At 35.8% G+C, this 11,656-nt stretch overlaps 1 protein-coding gene across 3 annotated transcripts in view; it reads right to left on the reverse strand.

The window, feature by feature from the left end:
• The window catches only part of LOC137625034 (uncharacterized), a 186,838-nt gene extending 176,581 nt beyond the window's left edge, over positions 1-10,257 (reverse strand). For all 3 annotated transcript variants that reach the window (XM_068355975.1, XM_068355981.1, XM_068355969.1), the window contains exon 1: positions 10,152-10,257. The gene's annotated coding sequence lies outside the window, so the exon portion shown is untranslated. The remainder of the gene's footprint in view (positions 1-10,151) is intronic.
• Between the last annotated feature and the right edge of the window lie 1,399 nt (positions 10,258-11,656).

The following is an 11,656-nucleotide window of genomic DNA, read 5'->3' on the forward strand; positions in this document are numbered from 1 at the left end:
ACATCCTAAGTTGGGTGAAGGCTAAAACACCTTACTGCTTATCATATAATATTTGCCTATGGCCAAAGGTCAGGACTAGCATAAACCGATTCAACCTAAACAAACTAATAACTCTGTATAGTCTCACCCGCACATACATTGTCTAAAAATCAAACATTTCATGATTTTCCTCTTCAGGCCACAAGTGAAAACAAATTCCTAGGAAAAAAAATCCTTTGAATTCCAGTTAACTGTATTCAAGTTTCAGTTAAGCTTCCATAGTACTATTCAGTTCTCGAATTCTAATCCTTGATATACTCTCGATTCAAAGCATTCCGATCATGCCAGGATTCATTTGCTCTTGTTTCCTCTCCTGCACCGAAGGGCGTTGATCTTGAGAGTATGAAGGAGAGATAAAGAGCAAGTGGGACTAGTGAGAGAGACACAGAGATAGGGGAGGGACCCCATTTAGATAACGAAAGTAATATGACGGTGGATTAATACTTTACGAGTTGTGGAATCTATTTGTTGTGTTTACAGAAATCAATTCTTTATGAACTAATAAATTAACTGACATAATAAGTATACTGGGAAATATATATCATGTTTATAAGCCACAAAAGAAAACCAAATTATTCTATCAAATTTGATGTCAGTATCAAGTTTTTAAATAGATTCTAATGTAAAGTTATCCTTTAATATGGTTAACAGGTTATGAAGAAAACCGATTTACTTAGCCTTCCTCATTTGGATATGGAAGGAAAAAATGTTTCACAAAAACTATTGATTAAATAAACAACAAAATCTTAACAATTTCAATATAATAGAAACTAATGATCACGTACAGCAGAAACATGCAAAAGCGAAACGACCCCTTACCTTTATATATATATATATATATATATATATATATATATATATATATATATATATATATATAATATATATAAATATATATATTAATATATACATACATATATACATATATATATATATATATATATATATATATATATATATATTATTTTATTATTATTATTACTTGCTAGGCTACAACCCTATTTGGAAAAGCAGATGCTATAAGCCCAGGGGCTCCAACAGGGAAAATAGCCCAGTGAGAAAAGGAAACTTAAGGAAAATTAAAATATTTCAAGAAGAGTAACATTACTTTAAATATCTCCTATATAAACTATAAAAACTTCAAAAAAAACAAGAGGAAGAGAAATAAGATAGAATAGTGTGTCCGAGTGTACCCTCAAGCAAGAGAATTCTAACCCAAAAGAGCGGAAGACCGTGGTACAGAGGCTATGGCACTACCCAAGACTAGATAACAATGGTTTGATTTTAGAGTGTCATCCTCCTAGAAGAGCTGCTTACCATAGTTAAAGAGTCTCTACTACCCCACTAAGAGGAAAGCGGCCACTGAACAATTACAGTGCAGTAGTATATATATATATATATATATATATATATATATATATATATGTGTGTGTGTGTGTATATACAAACATACATATATATATACATCTATATATATATATATATATATATATATATATATATATATATATATATATATATATATATATATATATATATATATATGCACGTGTTATTTCCATATGAAGAGATTACTCTTTTCAAGGGGACTCAAGAGTTGAATAAAATTTATCAACATTCCCGCTTTCCTCTGATTCATTCTTCAACATATGCTAAACTTTTATCACTTTCATTCATACCTCCACATCTCATCCTATCAACTTCATCATAAACCACAAATACTACACAAACGGTCTATCTAAAGAGCGTCAATATTTCATTCACATCAATATCCATAATTCACTTCCATAAAGAGTTAGTCAAACAATCCCCATAAAATTATTATTAGAATTATTTTTATTATTAATATCATCATTATTATCAAACTTATCAAAATTAATAATAACGTCAAAGTAAACTTCCACAAACAACTCTAGCATATTGGCATTCTTTTGCATAAGTTCATGCTTCTAATATTTGACTTGCCTCTTTTCATGTTGCCATCATCCGCAACTATATCAATCCAAGATAATCACATGAATCAACTACAGTACGTCCCTTTTTTTTTTTTTCTTTTTACTCATCATCATCTCCTCCTACGCCTATTGACGCAAAGGGCCTTGGTTAGTTTTCGCCTGTCATCTCTATCTTGAGCTTTTAATTCAATACTTCCCCATTCATCATCTCCTACTTCCCGCTTCATAATCATCAGCCATGTAGGCCTGAGTCTTCCAACTCTTCTTGTACCTTCTGGACCCCAGTTAAATGTTTGGTGAACTAATCTCTCTTGGGAGGTGCGAAGAGCATGCCCAAACCCTCCCCATCTTCCCCTTATCATGATCTCATGCACATATGGCACTACTGTACATTAAAAAAAGTTCTTTCTATTTCCTAAGAATATTGAGAAATGGCAGTTGAAATGACTCGATGGATAAAATGAAACTTAAAAAATGTGAGAAAATGATTGAACATAAAATGGGTGTGTGGTTTATCGGTAGAATGAGTGAGTGGTCGCTGATATGAATTATGTAAAATAATATCTATATATTCTTTTTAACCAGAAATGAAATACATGAACAAAGAATAGCTGAAAGTAATGATCAACCGGTAATAGTATAGAACACCACGGTCTCCATTTACTCCAATATAATGTAATCCTGCAGTTCTCACCTTCTTGCACAGTAATTAGGTGGTTATTTAAATTCTGGGAAAGCAATAATTAGCAAGATATGTTGACGAGGGGAGAAGGGGTTATAAAAAGAAAATAGCTCGGTTTCCTCACTAAACGACATGGAACTGACGTTAACATAGTCAACCAAACAGATTGTGATGCCAGCGTACATAAACAGAAGTTTGTGATGCCAGCGTACATTTGATATACTGTATATTCAAAATATACTTAATCAAGAATTGTGATTACTCAAAAGTGTCACTATTTGTAAATTGCATATTTTAAGGACACTTTTGAGTAATTAATCCATTTTTAATTAAGTACATTTTGAATATACAGTAAATCAAATGTACGCTGGCATCACGAACTTCTGTTTGGTTGACGATGTTGACATGTCAGTTCGAAGTCGTTTAGTGAGGAAACCGAGCTATTTTCTTTTTATAACCCCTTCCCCCCTCTTCAACATATCTTGCTAATTATTGCTTTCCCAGAATTTAAATAACCCCCTAATTACTGTGCAAGAAGGTGAGAACTGCAGGATTCCATTATATTGGATTAATGGAGAGCGTGTTGTTCTATACTATTACCGATCAACCATACAGATTGTGTGGAAGATATGATGTAAAAAAAAAAAAAAAAAAAAAAAAAAAAAACGCGAATTACAAAAACTGTACAAGTTATTAAGGTCTAACAAGTTACTATGACTGCTCTCATTTCTTGTAATTACGATATAAACCAATAGCAACTTTTAGCGATATTGTACTTGCTTCTTAATTACATTTAACTTTTATTTATTACAACTATACGTTTATGTTGTTCATCTTGTATAACAGTCATGCCTAGTATATATGAAAAAAACTCAAGATCCCACTTATGAAGTATATTAATCTAACTTCCTTATTACATTACGCAATAACTTAGACTTATAACGGACATATTTGTTCTATTATATCGTAACTTACAGCTATAACTGTACAGAATATTCTTTTGCTGAGATATACAACTTTTAAACTTATTCAATGGCAATATTGCTTACGCCTAGTACTAACAAAGGGATTCCACTGCTTTATAATTTAAGCCTAACCACAGGCATCCACTAGATGTTTTGCAAAGGGCTGGGGAGGATGTTCAAAGCCCCAAGGGAGCAACCTTGAAATTATATATATATATATATATATATATATATATATATATATATATATATATATATATATATGTGTGTGTGTGTGTATAGATAGGCATATTTTTTTCTCAATTCCTAATTTCAATATTTGGTGCTTGAATTCAAATGCGTCATTTATCAATCAGTGACCACTAATGGCCATGTCAATCAATAGTTTATACTTATAGAAAGCTTTATGTTGTGTTTATTCATTAATTTATTACAGAAGGCTTGGTCAAGGAAAGAGAGGATATATCATGTCAACTCCCCTCCTTGCGGACGCCCGTGTCTATAACATAATAAAGCTACCGCAATAAATCTTGATTTTCGCATGTGTTATATAATCCTTCATAATGTGACCTAAATCTATGATTTTTCAAACCATCCCCTAACCTTTAGACTAAGATCTATTGCAGACAAAACTATTCCATTGAACTATAAGTTCGACTTATGATAGACAAAACTATTCCATTGAACTGTGAGTTCAACCTATGTTAAACAAAACTATTCCATTGAACTGTGAGTTTGACTTATATTAGACAAAATATTCCATTGAACTGTGAGTTCAACCTATGTTAGACAAAACTATTCCATTGAACTGTGAGTTCGGCCTATTTTAGACAAAACTATTCCATTGAGCTGTGAGTTCGACCTATGTTGGACAAAACTATTCCATTGAGCTGTGAGTTCGACCTATGTTGGACAAAACTATTCCATTGAACTGTGAGTTCGACCTATGTTAGACAAAACTATTCCATTGAGCTGTGAGTTCGACCTATGTTGGACAAAACTATTCCATTGAGCTGTGAGTTCGACCTATGTTGGACAAAACTATTCTACTGAACTGTGAGTTTGACCTATGTTAGACAAAACTATTCTACTGAACTGTGAGTTCGACCTATGTTAGACAGAACTATTCCATTGAGCTGTGAGTTCGACCTATGTTGGACAAAACTATTCCATTGAGATGTGAGTTCGACCTATGTTAGACAAAACTATTCTACTGAACTGTGAGGTCGACCTATGTTAGACAGAACTATTCCATTGAGCTGTGAGTTCGACCTATGTTGGACAAAACTATTCTACTGAACTGTGAGTTCGACCTATGTTAGACAGAAATATTCTACTGAACTGTGAGTTCGACCTATGTTAGACAGAACTATTCCATTGAGCTGTGAGTTCGACCTATGTTAGACAAAACTATTCTACTGAACTGTGAGTTCGACCTATGTTAGACAAAACTATTCCATTGAGCTGTGAGTTCGACCTATGTTGGACAAAACTATTCTACTGAGCTGTGAGTTCGACCTATGTTGGACAAAACTATTCCATTGAGCTGTGAGTTCGACCTATGTTGGACAAAACTATTCTACTGAGCTGTGAGTTCGACCTATGTTGGACAAAACTATTCCATTGAACTGTGAGTTCGACCTATGTTGGACAAAACTATTCCATTGAGCTGTGAGTTCGACCTATGTTGGACAAAACTATTCCATTGAACTGTGAGTTCGACCTATGTTGGACAAAACTATTCCATTGAGCTGTGAGTTCGACCTATGTTGGACAGAACTATTCCATTGAGCTGTGAGTTCGACCTATGTTGGACAGAACTATTCCACTGAGCTGTGAGTTCGACCTATGTTGGACAAAACTATTCCATTGAGCTGTGAGTTCGACCTATGTTGGACAGAACTATTCCACTGAGCTGTGAGTTCGACCTATGTTGGACAAAACTATTCCATTGAGCTGTGAGTTCGACCTATGTTGGACAGAACTATTCCACTGAGCTGTGAGTTCGACCTATGTTGGACAAAACTATTCCATTGAGCTGTGAGTTCGACCTATGTTGGACAGAACTATTCCACTGAGCTGTGAGTTCGACCTATGTTGGACAAAACTATTCCATTGAGCTGTGAGTTCGACCTATGTTGGACAGAACTATTCCACTGAGCTGTGAGTTCGACCTATGTTGGACAAAACTATTCCATTGAGCTGTGAGTTCGACCTATGTTGGACAGAACTATTCCACTGAGCTGTGAGTTCGACCTATGTTGGACAAAACTATTCCATTGAGCTGTGAGTTCGACCTATGTTGGACAGAACTATTCCACTGAGCTGTGAGTTCGACCTATGTTGGACAAAACTATTCCATTGAGCTGTGAGTTCGACCTATGTTGGACAGAACTATTCCACTGAGCTGTGAGTTCGACCTATGTTGGACAAAACTATTCCATTGAGCTGTGAGTTCGACCTATGTTGGACAGAACTATTCCACTGAGCTGTGAGTTCGACCTATGTTGGACAAAACTATTCCATTGAGCTGTGAGTTCGACCTATGTTGGACAAAACTATTCCACTGAGCTGTGAGTTCGACCTATGTTGGACAAAACTATTCCATTGAGCTGTGAGTTCGACCTATGTTGGACAAAACTATTCCACTGAGCTGTGAGTTCGACCTATGTTGGACAAAACTATTCCATTGAGCTGTGAGTTCGACCTATGTTGGACAAAACTATTCCACTGAGCTGTGAGTTCGACCTATGTTGGACAAAACTATTCCATTGAGCTGTGAGTTCGACCTATGTTGGACAAAACTATTCCACTGAGCTGTGAGTTCGACCTATGTTGGACAAAACTATTCCATTGAGCTGTGAGTTCGACCTATGTTGGACAAAACTATTCCACTGAGCTGTGAGTTCGACCTATGTTGGACAAAACTATTCCATTGAGCTGTGAGTTCGACCTATGTTGGACAAAACTATTCCACTGAGCTGTGAGTTCGACCTATGTTGGACAAAACTATTCCATTGAGCTGTGAGTTCGACCTATGTTGGACAAAACTATTCCACTGAGCTGTGAGTTCGACCTATGTTGGACAAAACTATTCCACTGAGCTGTGAGTTCGACCTATGTTGGACAAAACTATTCCACTGAGCTGTGAGTTCGACCTATGTTGGACAAAACTATTCCACTGAGCTGTGAGTTCGACCTATGTTGGACAAAACTATTCCACTGAACTGTGAGTTCGACCTATGTTAGACAAAACTATTCCATTCAACTATGAGTTCGACCTATGTTAGACAAAACTATTCCATTTAACCGTGAGTTTGACCTGTGTTAGACAAAACTATTCCATTGAACTTTGAGTTCGACCTTTGATAGACAAAACTATTCCATTGAACTGTGAGTTACACCTATGTTAGACAAAACTATTCCACTGAACTGTGAGTTAGAACTATGTTAGACAAAACTATTCCATTGAACTATGAGTTCGACCTATGATAGACAAAACTATTCCATAGAACTGTGAGTTCGACCTATGTTAGACAAAACTATTCCATTCAACCATGAGTTCGACCTATGTTAGACAAAACTATTCCATAGAACTGTGAGTTAGACCTAAGTTGGACAAAACTATTCCATTTAACCGTGAGTTTGACCTGTGTTAGACAAAATTATTCCATTGAACTTTGAGTTCGACCTTTGATAGACAAAACTATTCCATTGAACTGTGAGTTAGACCTATGTTAGACAAAACTATTCCATTGAACTGTGAGTTAGACCTATGTTAGACAAAACTATTCCACTGAACTGTGAGTTCGACCTATGTTAGACAAAACTATTCCATTGAACTGTAAGTTAGGCCTATGCTAGACATAACTATTCTATTGAACTGTGAGTTAGACCTATGTTGGACAAAACTATTCTACTGAACTGTGAGTTCGACCTATGTTAGACAAAATTATTCCATTCAACTATGAGTTCGACCTATGTTAAACAAAACTATTCCATTTAACCGTGAGTTTGACCTGTGTTAGACAAAACTATTCCATTGAACTTTGAGTTCGACCTTTGATAGACAAAACTATTCCATTGAACTGTGAGTTAGACCTATGTTAGACAAAACTATTCCACTGAACTGTGAGTTAGAACTATGTTAGACAAAACTATTCCATTGAACTATGAGTTCGACCTATGTTAGACAAAACTATTCCATAGAACTGTGAGTTCGACCTATGTTAGACAAAACTATTCCATTCAACCATGAGTTCGACCTATGTTAGACAAAACTATTCCATAGAACTGTGAGTTAGACCTAAGTTGGACAAAACTATTCCATTTAACCGTGAGTTTGACCTGTGTTAGACAAAATTATTCCATTGAACTTTGAGTTCGACCTTTATTAGACAAAAATATTCCATTGAACTGTGAGTTCGACCTTTGATAGACAAAACTATTCTATTGAACTGTGAGTTAAACCTATGTTAGACAAAACTATTCCATTGAACTGTGAGTTAGAACTATGTTAGACAAAACTATTCCACTGAACTGTGAATTCGACCTATGTTAGAAAAAAACTATTCTACTGAACTGTGAATTTAACTTATGTTAGACAAAACTATTCCATTGAACTGTGAGTTAGACCTATGTTAGAAAAAAAATGAACCATGAGTTCAACCTATGTTAGACAAAACTATTCCATTGAACCGTGAGTTCTACCTATGTTAGACAAAACTACTCCATTGAACTGTGAATTCGACCTATGTTAGACAAACTTAATCCATTGAACCATGAGTACGACCTATGTTACAAAAAACTATTCCATTGAACTGTGAGTTAGACCTATGTTAGACAAAACTATTCTATTGAACCGTGAGTTCGACCTATGTTAGACAAAACTATTCTATTGAACCGTGAGTTCGACCTATGTTAGACAAAACTATCCCATTGAACCGTGAGTTCGACCTATGTTAGACAAAACTACTCCACTGAACTGTGAGTTAGACCTATGTTAGACAAAATTATTCCATTGAACTGTGAGTTGGACCTATGTTCGAGAAATCTATTCCACTGAACTGTAACTTCAACCTATGTTAGACAAAACTATTCCATTGAACTGTGAGTTCAACCTATGTTAGACAAAATTATTCCATTGAACTGTGAGTTAGACCTATGTTAGACAAAACTATTCTATTGAACTGTGAGTTTGACCTATGTTAGACAAAACTTTTCCATTGAACCGTGAGTTAGACCTATGTTAGACAAAACTATTCTACAGAACTGTGAGTTCGACCTATGTTAAACAAAACTATTACATTGAACTGTAGGTTCGACCTATGTGAGACAAAACTATTCCATTGAACTGTGAGTTCGACTTATGCTAGACAAAACTATTCCATTGAACTGTGAGTTTGACTTATGCTAGACAAAACTATTGCATTGAACTGAGAGTTCGACTTAATGTTAGACAAAACTATTCCATTGAACCGTGAGTTCGAACTATGTTAGACAATACTATTCAATTGAACTTTGAGTTAGACCTATGTTAGACAAAACTATTCCATTGAACTGTGAGTTAAACCTATGTTAGATAAAACTATTCTAGGCCACCATGACTTAGATCTGTGACTTACGAAATTTTTTATTTGCCTTTTGATACTTATGCCAGGCAAACTTAATTAATTACAGATCAGCTTAGGCCTACAATCGACAAAACTTCAATTGCGATGTTACTTAGACTTATACTAAAATGTAAGTTGTGTTGTGTAAATTGTCTTATTCGATGACACTAGTACTTTGAGACAAAAAACATACATTTTATAACTTGATACATAATAATAAAGTTTATAAACATTATTAGGCCTACACAGCTACCGTCCGATCTGTTCTATGTAAAGGAAAGTTATTTAAACAAGCCTAAGCGTATACGTAAACTTATGATGAACAGAATTCCAATTGTAAGCATATATTTGTACTGCATACCAACAAAGTATCACCACATACAGAATTCTATTCATAAAACAAGTTTCATAAGAAACTCCATCTCAGTATGGCAGTCTCTAAATCAAGACCACGAAGTTTGCAATTAGGCTTACACAGACTACGGCCTAGGAACGTACGTTCTGAATTTACATCGCAGGTTAAATGAGCCTTTCTTTTCATAATGTAGACTAAGTTTCATTAAGTATACGTAATAAAAAAAAATGAATAAGTCCCCTTTCAATATATCCAAATGCCTTTGCAACCCCCCCCCCCCCCCACACACACACAAAGTTAAGCATTAACTTGAATTATCTTAAACAATAATAATTGTGCACATAGAAAGATCTACTAATATTGTTAGTAAACGCATTACACCTCCAAACCGTATCCCTAAACTTGTTTCTTATGTTAAAAAGACAAAACTTTACTTTCTCTGCCAACCCCAGTGCAAGATGAGACCCATTTAAAAAACCCATGACAAAGCGAATGGCCCCAACCATTGAATGTTAAAGAACGTAAAATATAAAAGTAGCTCACCTTAATAATGGAAAATACAAGTCTCGGCTTTCAATCCAAAATTAGCCTTTGCGTAACAGCTTCAAATTTGTTCGCCATCAACCGCATTTCATCCACCGCTGGTGTGTGTGGCTGATTCGAGAGAATTTAGAGAAATGAAAACAATCCGCCAAAAACGGTAAGATTGCTTTATTCATTCGCTGCATCAACTAGTTCCAAGTACCAGCCAGAGAATGATAAAAATCACGAAAGAAACATTATAAACCTTACAAATGTGAATCAATAAAATCAGTATCAAAATTAATAGTTGACATTAGATCAAATTCAAACTCTATAAGAACACACACACACACACACTTTTTCTTTCCGGTTACCCCTACATTAAGGGGTCGGTATCCTGATGCGCCCTCTCCGATGCTCTCTCTCTCTCTCTCTCTCTCTCTCTCTCTCTCTCTCTCTCTCTCCATGATTCATAAGTTGAAAGATTTATACTGTGGTACTAGGGAGTCGAGACGGGATGTAAAAACAATACATCCAGTCCCGATTTGCTAGTACCACATACATCTTTTAAGACTTGAATTGTGGAATATATATATATATATATATATATATATATATATATATATATATATATATATATATATATATGTGTGTGTGTGTGTGTGTGTGTGTGTGTGAAAATACTGTTGAAGTGCATGATCCAAACCGAAGAGTGGAGTACAGTATTATATAACACAATGGGTATGAGGATGCATACTTTTCAAATTAATGGTTCAATAAACCACCACAACTGCGCCTATTTGAAAGATGAGAATCCTCATGTTGTGGTGGAACGTCATGTTAACTTACCGAAGAGTACACTGTGGTGCCGTTCGTCATCAAGATGATTTATTGACCAATTCTTTTTTGGACGCTAGTGTGATTGGTCCCGTTTACTTAGGTTGTGGTAGCCTAGTAGAAACATCCCTGCCTAGCGATCTGCTGGACTGGGGTTTGATACCCGCTCATGATAGAGTTTCTTGTAGAGTCTGCATCCTGGCAATCCTTGTGAGCTAAGGATGGGGGGTTTGGGGGGAGCCAATAGGTCTACCTGCTGAGTCATCCACAGTCATTTCCTGGTCCTCCCTGGTCCTAGCTTGGGTGGAGAGGGAGCCTGGACGTTGATCATTTGGATATATGGTCAGTGTTAGGGCATTGTCCTGCTAGGGCATTGTTACTGTCCCTTGCCTCAGCTATTCATGAGTGACATTTAAACCTTTAAACTTACTGCAGCAGCATGTCATGCCTTAGAGATGACTGATGATGAAAAGTTTAATTTTCAGCAAGACGGGCCTTCCCCACACTATCTTCACCATGTTAGATCTTACCTTGATATGGTCTCGCCAAACAGGTGGATTGGACGAAGAGGCTTCGTAGAAAACCCAACACGTTCACTAGAACTCACAACACTGGACTCTTTTATAGGAATACCTAAAAAATAAAGGTCATGCCGTGGATCCTGCAACAGCGGCTGAATCGAGAGCAGC

Source organism: Palaemon carinicauda, chromosome 2 (assembly GCF_036898095.1).
Source record: "Palaemon carinicauda isolate YSFRI2023 chromosome 2, ASM3689809v2, whole genome shotgun sequence".
NCBI lineage: Eukaryota > Metazoa > Arthropoda > Malacostraca > Decapoda > Palaemonidae > Palaemon > Palaemon carinicauda.